The sequence below is a fragment of the Cupressus sempervirens genome, chromosome 2 (genome assembly GCF_028749045.1).
Source record: "Cupressus sempervirens isolate cs-2001-9-10 chromosome 2, ASM2874904v1, whole genome shotgun sequence".
Lineage (NCBI taxonomy): Eukaryota > Viridiplantae > Streptophyta > Pinopsida > Cupressales > Cupressaceae > Cupressus > Cupressus sempervirens.
In genome coordinates this window covers 21,335,375-21,350,209 of record NC_143119.1, presented here as the reverse complement: position 1 = coordinate 21,350,209, position 14,835 = coordinate 21,335,375, and positions in this window count along the sequence as shown.

Genomic DNA, 14,835 nt, shown 5'->3' with positions numbered 1-14,835 from the left:
ATTAAAGAAAACACATAGTTATCAATAATGAGAAGAGTCTATAAGTCTCAAATAAGTGAGTTAAAATCCAATTCACAATGATAAAAATTTATACTTGACATGAAAGAACATGTCTATAAAATTATTATCTAGTCATAAATTTATTAGAGATTCATAATATAGAATATCCAAAATGGATTCACTCCAGATACATTCTTCACAAAGTTAATAAGATCAAAAGAGAAAATATTATCTCTTAATAATATGATATTTCCATTGACATTCAGTGTCTTCAAATTTCAAACTCAACATTTATCATTTGTAGTGTCAGTTTATTTTTAGCATGAATAAGACATTAAGACTAATATAAACTAAACTCAAGCAAGAATCAAGTCCAAAGGGATTGTGATGACCTAGAACAAAATACTGTTCATCGTATTCCAAAAAATAGTGTTCTAAAACAATTTAGGGTGCACCTCTGAGAGCAAGACCTACATTCATATCTCTATTACTGAATTTAGGAGACCAATTAATAGTATTTGAAAACTTGATTAGCTATAAAAAGTTCTTGTTTGCTGGAGACACTTGAAAGATTTTCACCATTCTCCCCATAACCTCCAATTGCATAAACAAGACCATCCAACACTACATAAGAAAATTCATAGTGTGCCACATTCATTTATGTTAGTTTGCTCTGTCCAACACATAGTCCAATACCAAGGGCTTATCAAACTGGCATTTCCTTATGCCAAAATGGAGTTAAAGCCTAAAGATATCTAAAATCCAATCATCTCAAAACCTTAAAACTATCTCATCTAATCAAATTTAATGCCATAAAACATAACTATTTATCTAATTTTAGTTACATTCAATTCACCATAATACCTTGCAATAAATAAATTCCATACATACGCTGATATGTAGTGAAAAAAGAGAAGTCGAGGGGGATAGAGAACTCCAATATTCAAGTCATTTACTACCCAATTAATTTGGATTATCTCCTACTTTAGATGATCATCACCTAATTCTTTTAGCCTGGGCCTCTCCTAACAAGGCTTTTGTCACCTCATAAAGATAAATTGGATTAAACTATCAATTTGATTGTTGCTTCTTATATGTGAAGCCTAGCTTTTCACTCAATCAACCTACAAATGAGGAAAATAGTATGCACCAATACAATTATATTACAAAAATAAGGAGGAAGAAATCTGGCTAGATGTCACTCTCTCCTCCTTAAATGCTTCCAAGACTTAAAAAAATGCCTCAAGTGTTAGATAGCCAACCTATTGGGGGAAACTAAAGCTTTCAGGGTGAAACCAATCATGTTTGTTGAAAAAAAATTTAGCACTTCACAAATAGTAAGGACACAATTTCTACTCAATATAAATATCATAGAAAATACTATCATATGCTTGCTAGGTTTTATGAGCAATAGAAAATCCTCATTTCTACTAAGCATGCCTGAGTGACTGGTGTAGGAGCACCTCTATGAGGGACTTCCCCTTCTTTGTTTTGGTGTGTGTTGTGAATGTCAATAGCAATAACAGTCCTCCTTGTGATGATTGACTCAAGTTTTGGTTGTGACTAGGCTAGGTGATAGTCCTAGAGGTCTGCTAAACTCAAGCAAAATGTCTATTTGAGGATCTTGGGCTTATTTTTAAAAATGAGCATAGGAGTTAGTGGTTAGTGGGTTTGTAATGCAAATAAGAGCTTTATGGGACCTAGAAATAATACATTAGGATGAATGATCAAATATTACTCAAGCAACTTAATGTTGATCAAAAAGCTGCTGGCAATTTTTGCCTTGTAATGGAAAAATGGCCAAAGAGGCTTGTCACACCCTAAGACCCTAATAGTCACCCTAAACCATTCTATTTAATGCTTTGAAAACCCTAATGTACGAGCAGTTTTTGTTTGTCAGATGTTTGGAAGTTGTGTTGTAATAGACTGGTTTTTCTGAGAAGTGCAATAGTCACTGTTATGACTGTGATTTTGTGAATATAAAAGTGTTTTGTGGAAACTTTGAAGGTTTTCTTTTTTTTTTAGTGTTTATGTTTTTTATGTGGAAGTTATTTTAGTTTTCTTTTACATTTGGTGTGTCATATTTTGTATATACAACTCTATGTATTAGTATTCTGCTAGTTTTGGAGAGTTTCGTGGAAAATGGGGCTATAACTTTCTTATTCACCGTGGGTTTTCCATGGGAACATGGATATTGAAGGTACAGAACCTAATGTTTATTGTTACCAGTGCAGGGCCCTTGAAGAGATAGGCAAATAGTTGCCTAACAAAGCCCTAGGCAAGTGTGACTATACCCAGTTAGGTTGCAACAGTAGCAAAAAATGTGCTATAGCAAGTGACTGGTAAAAAGTTACAACCTGCCCTTTTGAGGGAGTAAAAAGGGATATGAGAAAATGCCAAATACTAAAGAAGAAGGCTTGATAAGAGGTGGAAGGCTAAGAAAAAACCCAGGAGTTTGGAGAGTTAACAAAACCCTCAAAACCCTCACTTTTGGCCAAGTACATTGTACAACCTTTTGGGTGTCTAAGACCCCAAAAATATTTTAGAGGGGATCAATCTAAAAAAGTGTTCTTTTTTTAGAGGTACTGAATCTTTGAGTAAAAGGTAAAACTCCCTAAAAATCCAATGGAGAGCTAACTAGGCCTATTCTAATAGCCTAGTTTCCAAAGAAACTATCAAATCAGGTGAATGGGATGAGCAGGTGTAAGAAATGTTTCAAAAACATCTTCAATTCTATTAGATCTCCCTTTTGAAGTGTGTAACAGCATAGGGAGTAGAAAGACCATTTTAACCTATATGAGGTCTTAGTTGTTAGAATGCAAAGAAAGAAGGTTAATGAAGGAGAGTGAGAAACTTGGTGGGAAGGTTAGGCAGGTTAGGGGAAGTCCTTAGCAGGATAAGGAAGCCTATTACATGTTGTTTTACTTTTTATTACTATGCTCAAGAAGAATGGAGACTGTAATGTCTTCTATAATCGTAATTCATATGGTTAAAAGACTCATATTTGGCTTCCCTCTACTCTTCCTCCCACACATCATTTATTCAATACAATAGAAGTATTTTAAACAACACAAAAGACTAACACATAGTAACCTACTCTAAACAATTATTTCATACTAATTTAACATTTTATACAACTTAGAATTTTGGAAATATTTATATTATCTGTTATTACATATTGAGATGTTATAATCAATTTATATATAGAATAAATGTTTAGGCTATGTCAAAACCTTCAATGGATGGATAAGCAAGACAACGCATACTTCATCATGCCCCCAAATACAGTGCCTCTCACATGATCTTTCTATCACTTGAGTCAATTCTTTTTGATGTGCTTTCAACATACATAGAACAAACCTGCATCCTTTATAAGTTTAGGCCAATCTTGTAAAGAAACAACCTAAAGGTTCAAGAATCACGAGAAAAATTAAACATGGAAAAAATCCAATACTATCATCATTATAATATACTAGAAATAGAAAATTGTTCATGTCAAAACCTATCAATAAATGCCTAAATGCAACACCTTTTCCTATAGAATAATTCATCTACTCTAATTTTAAAAACTTATAGAAATTATATTTGAAAAGTTTGTTAGGCAAAACATGTAGATAGATATGACATTATTCTGATGCTCAAATTACACACCGAGTGATAGCATAACATATATTAATTCAAAAGTTTAAGAAAAATCTCAGAGGTATGGGCACGGTGAGAGAGAGGGATGGAGCGGGCGGGAATTGTAATTTGAATCACGTAGTTTCGAATCTAGAGAAAGGCGGGAGACAGGAGACCACGTCTGCAGGAGGGCATGCAGCAAGGCATGCAGCAAGTGCAGGGCAGGAAATGGAGGGGAAAGATGAGGATGCCTCAAAGGATGGGGACCCACGGGTTTTGATGCCCCATCCAGGTGAGAAGATTCCCCCTCCCCCCCATGTGGGCAGTGGGCCATCTGGGGCATGGGGACGCTGGTTGAATCTATTTGGGATAAAACCATCAGGTAAATCATCTTTCCCAAAAGTCATTGACAAATCTGATAAGGAGAAAGGTTTTTTTGCTCTAGAAATCCCTAGGGAAATTATTGACCACAATATCCTAAGCATGGCGAACACTCTGGTAGGAAAATTTGTAGGGCCAAGACCTAATATTGATGTAGTGAGGACATTTACCAGGAGAAAATGGGACCTTAAAGGGCATGTAGATGTGACTGCTATGGCCAAAGGATTCATGTCTTTCGAGTTTTCTTGTTCGGAAGATTTTTCTCGTATACTATGTGCTGGGAACTGGTCTTTGGGCAGATCCAACCTAATATTGCAAAAATGGACATCCAACTTGGATTTGAACAATGATTTCCAATCTCAGGTTCCAGTTTGGTTAAGACTTCCAGAACTTCCTTTGGAATATTGGCATGAGGATGTCTTTGATGGCATAGCCAGGACCTTTGGAGAGCTCCTCTCCATTGACCCTGTCACAGTAGCTAAGAAAAGATTGAATTACGCAAGAATCTGCGTAGGAGTCATCGAAGGCCAGGACATGCCTCAAGCTTTAGAACTACAATCTCGTCTGGGAATCAGATCTCAAAAGATTGACTATGAAAGTGTGCCTTTTGCTTGTTTCCATTGTAAGAAGGCTGGCCACAAGGCTTGATCATGTCCACTTTTCAAAGGGAAGAGTACGGTGGGAAACGCTCGCCCACAAGGGGGGATAAAAGATTCTCTAGATCCCAAAAAGGAATGGAGGAAAAAAGCATCGCAAGTCAAGGAAAATGGAGAGGCAGAAGGAAAAACAAATACTGCTCCTAATGCACCCCAAGAGGAATCAGGGCCTCCTCGAGTGACTGGAAACGTAGGAGGGGGAGAAGAGAAAGGAGTGAAAGATGATTCAACACCTCTCCCCAATGCGAAGGAATCTGAGAAGAAACCTGAGGAGATAGGTGAAAAAATTACTCTTCCCCTCTGGATTCTCAGGAGGATGACTTGAAACTATCCTTTTTCCCGAACTCCATGGAAGAACTAAAGGAGGGGGAACCCATGTCCCAGGACCCTAACCTAGTGTGTTGTCCCCCCCTTCAACAGTAAACAGAATCATAGAGAGGCTGTCTGCATCAACAATGGAAGATTTGGTGAGAATTGATGCTTGGCTGGACAAAGGACTAGAGGGAGAAGAGAATCCCTGGACGGAAGTCAGGAGTAGAAAGAAGAAGAATAGCAGGGACCCTTCTCCGGTATCTCCCCCTTCTACTAGAAGCATGGCCAAGGCTGATCTCGGCCACAAATCTAACCTAGTGGGAAGGAAAAACAAGAATGGAATTAGGAAAGAGGAAGCCAGAAGAAACATTAAGGATGGTACGCAGCGCACCATCCAGGAAGCATGTTCAGTAGTTAAATCATGAAGATCTTATCTTGGAATATTCGTGGACTCAATGGAATCCAAAAGCAAGAAGTTATTAGAAATATGATAAGGGACCAAAGGCCTAATGTGTTTCTAATCCAAGAAACTAAAATGAAGAAGGAAAGGATGGAAAATATTAAGTTCAACAATAGCATGAAGGGCATAGCCTCTAACTCTGAAGGAGCATCTGGAGGACTGCTGTTACTTTTCAATGATAAGTATTTCAATATAGTAGCTGAGTATGATGAAGATAACATTCTTTTCTGCAAAGTTCAACATTTGCACACCAATGATTCCTGGTTTTTAGTGAATATTTACGCCCCCAATAATAAGAGAGATAGAAAAAACTTCTAGACCAAAGTTGGTAATATGGTGCAAGATTGTGACATTAAGAAAGGTATAATCATGGGAGACTTTAACACACTGCTAGAAGATAAAGAGAAAATGGGAGGTATGCCCATGGATTGGGAAAGTAAACAGGATCTTTCTAACTTCATAAATAATTTGGCCCTTATGGACGTAGAGCTTAAGGGCGGATCCTTTACCTGGTCAAACAAGAGAAAAGGCCATGAATGCATTCAGTTTAGGCTAGATAGAGCTCTTATATCTTTGGACTGGCTTCAATCCTTCAGTTGCAGACTATCTCTGCTTCCCAGAATTGGTTCGGATCACTCTTCCATTTCTCTTTTGGTTTCCCCACTGGTACACAGGAGATACCATCCTTTCAGGTTTGAGAAAATGTGGACCTCTCACCCTGAACTCCTGGATAATATCAAGAAATGGTGGGGGATAGAGGTGGAGGGTTCAACCATGTTTAGAGTCACCAGAAAACTTAGCAATGTGAAGAGGATGATTAAAATTTGGAACAAGTCTGATTTTGGTCACATCTTCCATGAAAAGAAAGAGTTATTTGATAATCTAACTATTATCCAAGATTGCATTTAGAAGGAAGGTTACACTGAGACCAACAGGGTTTCAGAGCTCAAGACCCTATCTGAAATTCATAACATTATTTATAAGGAAGAAAAATTTTGGAGGCAAAGATCGAGGATCATCTGGCTAAAGGAAGGAGATTGGAACACTAAGTTTTTTCACCTAACCACCCTCAAGCACCATGCTAGTAACAGGATCTATGGTATCAGAAAGGGGCTGGAGCTGTTAACTGAAGATTCTGCCATCTCGGAAGAAGCTGTTTCCTTTTTCTCTAGCCTTCTCTCTGAGGACCCAATGCTTTCTAATTTGGACCAGGAGGAATTGTTACACTGTATCCCTCAGCTCATTCAACCTATCCATAATAAACAGCTCTGTGATATTCCTAATGCTTCGGAAGTTAGAGAGGCTCTCTTTTCTCTGCCTGCTGACAAGGCTCCTGGCCTGGATGGTTTTCCCACTTTTTTCTTCCAAAGGTTCTAGCCAGTGATCATGGGAGAGGTTGTTTAGGCTATCCAGGAATTCTTTGGAGCCAAATCTATTCTCAAGGAGCTAAACTCGACTTTTGTGGTTCTCATTCCTAAATCCCCTGGGGCGGACTCGCTGGATAACTTTAGACCTATTAGTCTATGCAACTCTCTCTACAAGATCATCTCTAAAGTCTTCACTTTAAGAATGCTCAAGATATTGCCCATGATTATCTCGCAGCATCAATCGGGTTTTGTTCCAGGGAGACAAATTTTGGATTCTGTCCAAATGGTGCATGAAGTCATCCACTCTCTTGAGGCATCCAAACGGGAAGGTATGTTTCTCAAACTGGATCTTTCTAAAGCTTATGACAGGGTGGACTGGTCTCTCCTTGGGAAGGTCCTCTCGACTTTTGGCTTTGACAGTAAAGTTTGTAAAATTATCTCTCAATTGGTCTCCACCTCCTCTTTGGTTGTTCTGGTTAATGGAGTCCCTTCTAATTTTTTCAAACCTTCTAGAGGCCTCAGACAAGGAGACCCCCTTTCGCCCATTTTGTTCATCATTTTAGCTGAATGCTTAGGAAGGATTATAGACTGTAGAAAGTGTGAGGCTTGTATCAAAGGGATCCTTCCCTCCTCTAATTGCGTTCCCTTCACTCATCAGCAATTTGTTGATGATACTATCTTGGGGGGGGAAGCTTCTATCAAAGAGGCCAGAGCCCTGAAGAAGATTCTGGATACTTACTCCAGTGGGACGGGTCAGCTGATTAATTGGAACAAAAGCTTGCTCTTTTTCATCAACACCTCTGAGTTTAGACAAAGGAAAATTGCCAGGATTCTAGGTTGTGGGGTAGGCTCTTTCCCCTCTACCTATCTTGGTCTTCCTTTGGGATCCTCCCCCCAGAGTCCTTTTGGAATGGTATTTTGGACAGATTCAACAGGAAGATGGCTGGTTGGAAAGGGGTCTCTCTTAGTCAAGCGGGGAAATGCCTCTTAGTCAAATCTTCTCTTCAAAATCTGCCAATCTACGCCCTGAGCCTCTTTGGAATCCCGGGGAAAATAGCTGAAAGAATGGAGAAAATCCAAAGAGACTTCCTCTGGAATGGTAATGAAGGGAAGAAAAGATATCCTCTTGTTGCCTGGGAGAAGGTTTGCCTCCCTATGAGGTACGAAGGTCTGGGAATTAGAAAGATCACTCACCTCAATAAGGCTCTCCTAGCTAAACAAATATGGCGGATCTTTAGTAGCACCGGTGAATGGAGGGACACCCTGGTAAACAAGTACCTTAGAAGACCCACTCTTCTTTTCACCCTTTTTAATGAAGATATCTAAAAAGGATCGAACATTTGGAATGGGATCATGAAATCCAGGGACCTGGCTAAGGCCAGGATATCATGGAAATTGGGAAATGGGAAGGACATCCAGTTCTGGTTGGATAGATGGCTTTCCCAAGATCCACTTATCAATAACACTGTTTTTGAGAGATGGATGCAAGCTTGTACTAATCAAATTGGGTCCAAAGTTTGCGATTATTGGAATGGCCAGGAATGGAGTGACCTATCCCTCATCTCTGAGGACTTGACTCCTATAATGCTTATGCTCAATTCCATGATTCCTATCAATTTGGGGGATGAGCTGGTCTGGAGGGATAATCCCAATGGAAGATACTCTGTTGCCTCAGGCTATAATTCCCTTTGGAGCTTAAAAGAGAAGGCCCCTTGGGCGGAGGCTTGGATTCTGGGCCTCACTCCAAAGATCAACATTTTTTACTGGCTGGCTCTTCAGAACAAAATCCTTACTCATGACAATCTCATGAAGCGAGGACATGTTATGCCCAGTAGATGTCCCTTGTGTAAGAATCAGGCTAAGACCGGAAATCACATTTTCATCTTATGTGATTATGCCAGGGAGGTGTGGAATGTCATCACACATGATAATGAAACCCTCTAGTGCAAACCAGATAATTTCATGGATTATTTCCATCAGTGGAAAGGTCTTTGTAAGATTGCTGGTTGGCAGGATCACTCGGACTGGATTTTACCCCACTTTTGCTGGGGAATCTAGAAGGAAAGGAATAATAGAATATTTAGAGACAGAGAGGAGCCGGCTATAATCCTTGGCAGGAAGGTCTCGAAGAATATAAAGGAAAATCTCCAAGTGCTGAAGGAGGAAGAAGAAGAAGAAGAAGGGGACATAAAGATAGCTAAAGAAAAAGACAGGAACCTCAAAAGGCAGGATGCTAGCTGGCTTCTCCCCCCAGATGGTTGGTCAAAAGCCAACTTTGATGGGGCTTCTAAGGGTAACCCAGACCCTTCAGGCTGTGGTGGAATCATAAGAAATAGTTATGGGGAGGGAATAGCTGCCTTTGCTTCCCCGCTGGGAATCCAGACTATTCATCTGGCTGAAGCTAGAGCTGCGAGTAAGGTGGTCAAGTTGGCTTTTGAAGCCGAGATTACTAAACTATGGCTTGAGGGGGACTCTAAAAACATTATTAATACCATTAATGGTATTTCCCCTCCCTCGTGGATGATTGTGAACATAATTGCTGAGACTTGCGCCACTCTCACAAAGTTCGATAAGGTCCACGTCACTCATGTCTACAGAGAGGCAAACCCAGTAGCTGATTGGTTTGCTAATAAAGGGGTTAACGCCACCAATAATCTATCCTGGCATGCTGGAAAAGATTTTCCAGCGGAGGCAAAGTTGCTCATCAACCAAGATAATATCTTGGGAAGGACAACTCAAATCCAATGTAATTATGGATAATAAAGATAGCTTAATAAATGGTAAGTGCCATTATTGGCATCGTGATTTACACCAGCAAAAGGGGTTTCCTCTGACTTTTCAACACATTCGAAAGGACGATACCATTATTTTCAGAAAGAGGTTTATTCACGGGTATCATAAAAGAAACATCACCATTTTTTTGAATGCAAATAACTTGCACAGATCAGAGTTCATGAGAATTGTGGAAGTTGATCAGGTTAACATGACGGGTGAGAGGAGCAGAAAGGAGCCGGTGGTGGAAGTTCAGAAGTGGAAGAACAAGGCCAAAGTTTGGAGAGAGCTGGAAAAGGGTGGGGTTACTAATTTCTTCAAGAAACTTCATGGCTCGGATCCTGAGATCACTAACAGCATGGTGAATTCGTGGAATAATGGAAAGGTTAAGGTGAACGGGGTCTACTTTCAAATTACTGAGGATGTGGTTGCTGAAGTCACGGGGATTTCGATGGAGGGGCATAAATTCTTCAGAGACAAGAAGATGTCTTCTAATGCAATCAAGGATTTTGTGAAAAACACTGAAGATCTGAACAAGCTGGGCAAGAAAGAGACATTTTTTGTAACGGATACTATAAAGAAGCTCTGGAGGTATGTTTTCTACACTGTCATTGAATATATTACCCTAGACCCCAGGTTTGATAGGGTTAGGACTCACCATTTTGTGATTCTGAATCATTTTCGCCATGGTAGTAAGATCTCCTTCCTGTATTATCTTTTTAACTCGATGAACAAGGTCATTTCTAGTTTTAAAAAGAAAGCCACCGTCAACCCGACTCTGCATGAGGGTCTTCTACTTCTGATTCATGAGCATTTCCATGCTCAAACCATTAGCAAAAACCCTATCCAGGGGGCGGATGTTGATAAGAGCAGCTCCAGTTTTTCCTCTGATTCCGACAATGTTGAGAGCATTAGCTCTGATGAGGTTTTTGAGCATTCTAGTAAGAAGACTAAAAGCCATAAGAAGGATTACCCCTCTATCAATCTACCTAGCAGAAAGAGCCCTAGAGGTCATACCCCAGCTAAAATTGGCTCTTCTGAGGTGGAGGAGGAAATGGACACTGATGATTCTGACAAGGTTTCGAAGGAGGAGCTAGATGAGGAGAAACTGAGAAAAAGATAGAAGAGGGAGGGAGAGAGCATGGAGCGCTCCAGCAGTCAGGGAAAGGATTCTCTGCCCATTCCCCTCCCCCCTATACATCCTCAGCCTCCTTTGGAGGAAAATGACAACTCTGGACAGATTGAGGGGGAAGTGCAAGTTAATAACAAAAGGAAGGCTTGGAAGAACTTCAATGTGAGAACGGCCACAATGGGAATCTACAGAGAGGCGATGAACCCCCAACTCCTGGTGGACGACCTCGAGAAGCCTAGACTCAATGAGCTAATTGACCCGGCTATGGTGGCTATTTCTGATAATGCTAGAGAAACGGGCATGAATCTGTTGAACAATGCCTGCAATAGCATGATCGAAAACTTCAGATCAATTAAATGGCTTTTCCATGAGCTTGAGGATGTCAGAGATAGGGTTTCCCAAATGGAAAAAATCAAGAGCAAGACAGGTGCTGAAAGCCAAGGCGACCGGAACAGCTGGGAGACTCTGATGGAGAGGAGAGTAAAAAATATTGAGAACTACAATCACAACCTGGCTAGTCAAATGATCTCCCTCCTTGCTTCGATCAACAACAACATCCTCTCTCTCTTGGATAATCTCAAAGACAGGAACCAGATGGAGGAAGATGATAAACAGAATAGAGATAAAGATAGGCTGGATGTGGATAAAGCCAAGGACAGCACTATGGAGCAGGATATGACGAATGCCCAGGATCATAAGGTAGAAGAGCAACAAGAGTGCGCTGAAGCTGCCCAGACCATGCTTGAGATGGAGAAGTAGTCTGCTAGGTTGGTTCTCTGTCCTTTGGTTTTTGTTTCTCCTGGCTTTGGCTTTTTGACTAGTCTCTGTCTTTCTGGATTGGCTCTCTGGCCTTTTTAGTGGGCTGTTGTTTCGGGCTGGGCCTTTGGGCTTATTTTCAGCCATAAGGACTATGTTTTGGCTGGGCATTTTTTCACTTATTTTCAGCCTTTCTTGTTGTTAAACTTATGGGTTTCAGGACCCCTTAAAACCTGTTTACCTTATCAAAAACATATATTAATTCAATGAAACTAATTTTAAGAAGGGTTCAATAATCTAGATGCCTATTTCACATGTGAGCAGTGGTACTCTGCAACAATGATGAGATAATGTGGTTTAGATTTTGGTGAGAATGTTAAAATGTGATAAATAAACTTAAAGTTTCATCTAGAGTTACTTTTTAGTGAATGTACATGCAAGTTTGTAAGGATCATTGTGATGAAGCTAAGTTACAATCATGATTCTAGGAATAACCTATCAAATAAGAAACAAGTCAGAATATGAATTTTATTAAATTTTAAAAGTTTAGAGATAAGAGATTGGATTTTTCAAATTTAGTTTTACATGTTTAGGGATTAGATCTATGACTGGAGATGTCACTTTTATGCACCCACAAACTGAGGCAAATAATGGACATATGGGTTATGAATCCAAGATTCCAAACAAATATTGGTGATGGGACATAGAATGTCATGAACTGATTTGTGTCATATTTAAACTAATTATTCATTTATAATAATTCAATACTGATATGTTGAAGTTCAACAATTTAAACTGACCTTTCACAGCTTTTGGGTCCTGTGAAAAAAAGTATTTTCAGTTCTAAACCGAACTTATTTTCAACGCAGCTTTCACAAAATTATAACTATTCTAGCCAACATTTGAAGCAAATCCAGAGGTAGGTATGATATAGATTGAGTCGATCTATTAAGCTAGACATAAGCCATTGTGTAGACTCTAAACTATTACATGGACTTAATTGATGCTCGCTCAACAAGTTGAGGGAGGAAACCCTAAAATCTTTGCCACACAGAAGCAAAGCTAAGGGGTTGGTTGTGCAAGTCAATCTTATGAGATCCATTATTTTCTTCTAAAGTGAAGCTCTCGCTAGAAAATAGGGTTACAAGCATAGTAGCCTATTTGAATGTATTATATCCGACATGTGTGGGTCTTAATTTGGTGCTCATGGTTACATTCTCCATTGTAAAAGATGCTTGTGTCCTTCCACTTGAAACAGGCCTTAGCAAGACACAGTGTTATAGGTCTAAACATAGGAAAAAAATAGAGAAATATTTAGTATCTTATTGATCTTCACTTTGTTTCGATAATAGTTTAATATTCTCTACTAAATAGGGCCAACCACGTGAAGGTGGAAGCTCATTTGGCTCCACCACCCTCCCCCTAACATCACTCTACATTCCCCGTTAACATCTAACATTCATTCATTCTTTCAACCATTAATAAAAGGTAACATTCAATCCATATCACATGATAAAAAACAAACATATCACATAATAACATTCATTAACACATTAGATTTGTTAACATGCAACATTCATCAATATTCTACATTAACACATAATTCATGAACATTCATTAGCACATAATTAAATTCATTGAGACATAAAATTCAGTCATTATCAATTAAGGTATGTAGATGAAAAACATTTCTTTTTTTTCTTTCTATTTCTTTTTTCTATGTAAGCTCTAAGAGGAGCATCAGTGTCATCATCAATTCCCCCCTCATTAGTTGTTCTCTTCTCTATTCTTGATGATCTCAAATTCCTATGCTATTGCAAAGGGGGGTCCTCTATAATAACAAATAAAAGAGTTAAATTAAAAATAATTTATTATAATTGTTACAAGTATTTAATTATTTTAAATAACATAACTGTGGTTCTCTTTACCTAATCTGACCACATCATTTTGTCTAGAGTCAACGTCAACATGGTCATGAACATCAACCCCTCGATCCTCTACAGATGCTATACAAAATGTTACGTTAATCCAAACACCAATTGCAATTACATATAAAAAATTTAATAGCAAATGTATACCTCCACCACTAGGATGCACATCATGCAAACCTTCAATGTCCATAGATTGTGTAGAAGGATTGTCAGGTTGCATTCCAACATCCTACGCATTTTTATCATTTCTTTCTTAAAATAGATATAATAACTTTATATTGGAACTTAACATCAAATAGACTAATTGGTAAAGTATTCAATTTGAAATAAATTTCATTTAGCTTATTTACCTATGACTTAGATGCATCATTATTAGAACCTTCCACACTGATTTCAACTTGTAGCCATTTAGCCATGACTCTATAGCCTTGTTGGAAGCCAATTATCTTATCCTCTTCTATGAGGCATCTCTTGAACTCTGAGCCCTACATTTTTGCATGGTATGGTGAATTTTACTTACATTGTTTCATCAACCAATGGAGGGTAGTTAAAATATCAAAAGGAAATGATAAATAGTTAGTAGGGTTTCCAACCCTTGTTACACCTTATTTTGATCATGTTGGAGTGGTTCTAAACTATCTTTGGTCTTTGGGAGTCCTAGAGGATCCAATTTCACTCTCAATTGGGTGTGTAGAATAAAGGTCAAGTGTTGCAATCTACCCTGTCACTGGTAACAACAAGTTTGCATTAGACCTAAATTTTCTTGGGTTGTGTTGATGTTTGTTTTGGTTTCCATTTATGTTAGAGGGTTGGAGTTGTCCAAAATAGTTGGTGTCAAGGTTGGGTGTATGAGACCTTGAATGGTACAAGGGAGAAGTAACTAGTGTGCAGCCTTATGTGGTGAGGTGGGTCCATGAATTAAAGGAGCAGACATTGTAATAGAAAATTAGTTCCTTGTTTGAAGGTGAATCAAGCCTTGAATGTTCTTGTAGAGAATAGAGGATTGGGGTGATAACTTGAATTTCTTAGTTGTTCCAAGGTACTACGAGTTTGTTGGTGCTTGGTGTAGGAGCACCTAGGCTAACCTCTACTAGTTAGTCAATTTTGGCTTGTACTTGACTCTAGCCAAGTCAAGAAGTTAGTTTAATTTGGTTGAGGACCTTAGAAGGTCTTTTTTTATGTTGGCTAAGTGAATTAGTCACTAAGACTCGGGTCACACAAATAGCCTTTGTTAGTTGTTATTTAAATTTTTAATGTTAGGAGTTAGGGAGATTGAGTCATTAATATGTCTTAGGCCTAAGAATGGTTAATGGTTATTAAATAAATATTATGATCATGAATTATCTTGGATCCTCAAAATATGTGAGGATAAGAAGCCTATAATATAGGATTAAGGCATCTATCAAAGTTGCCAAGTGTTGTAAGAATGTTGTCATAACAACATTTT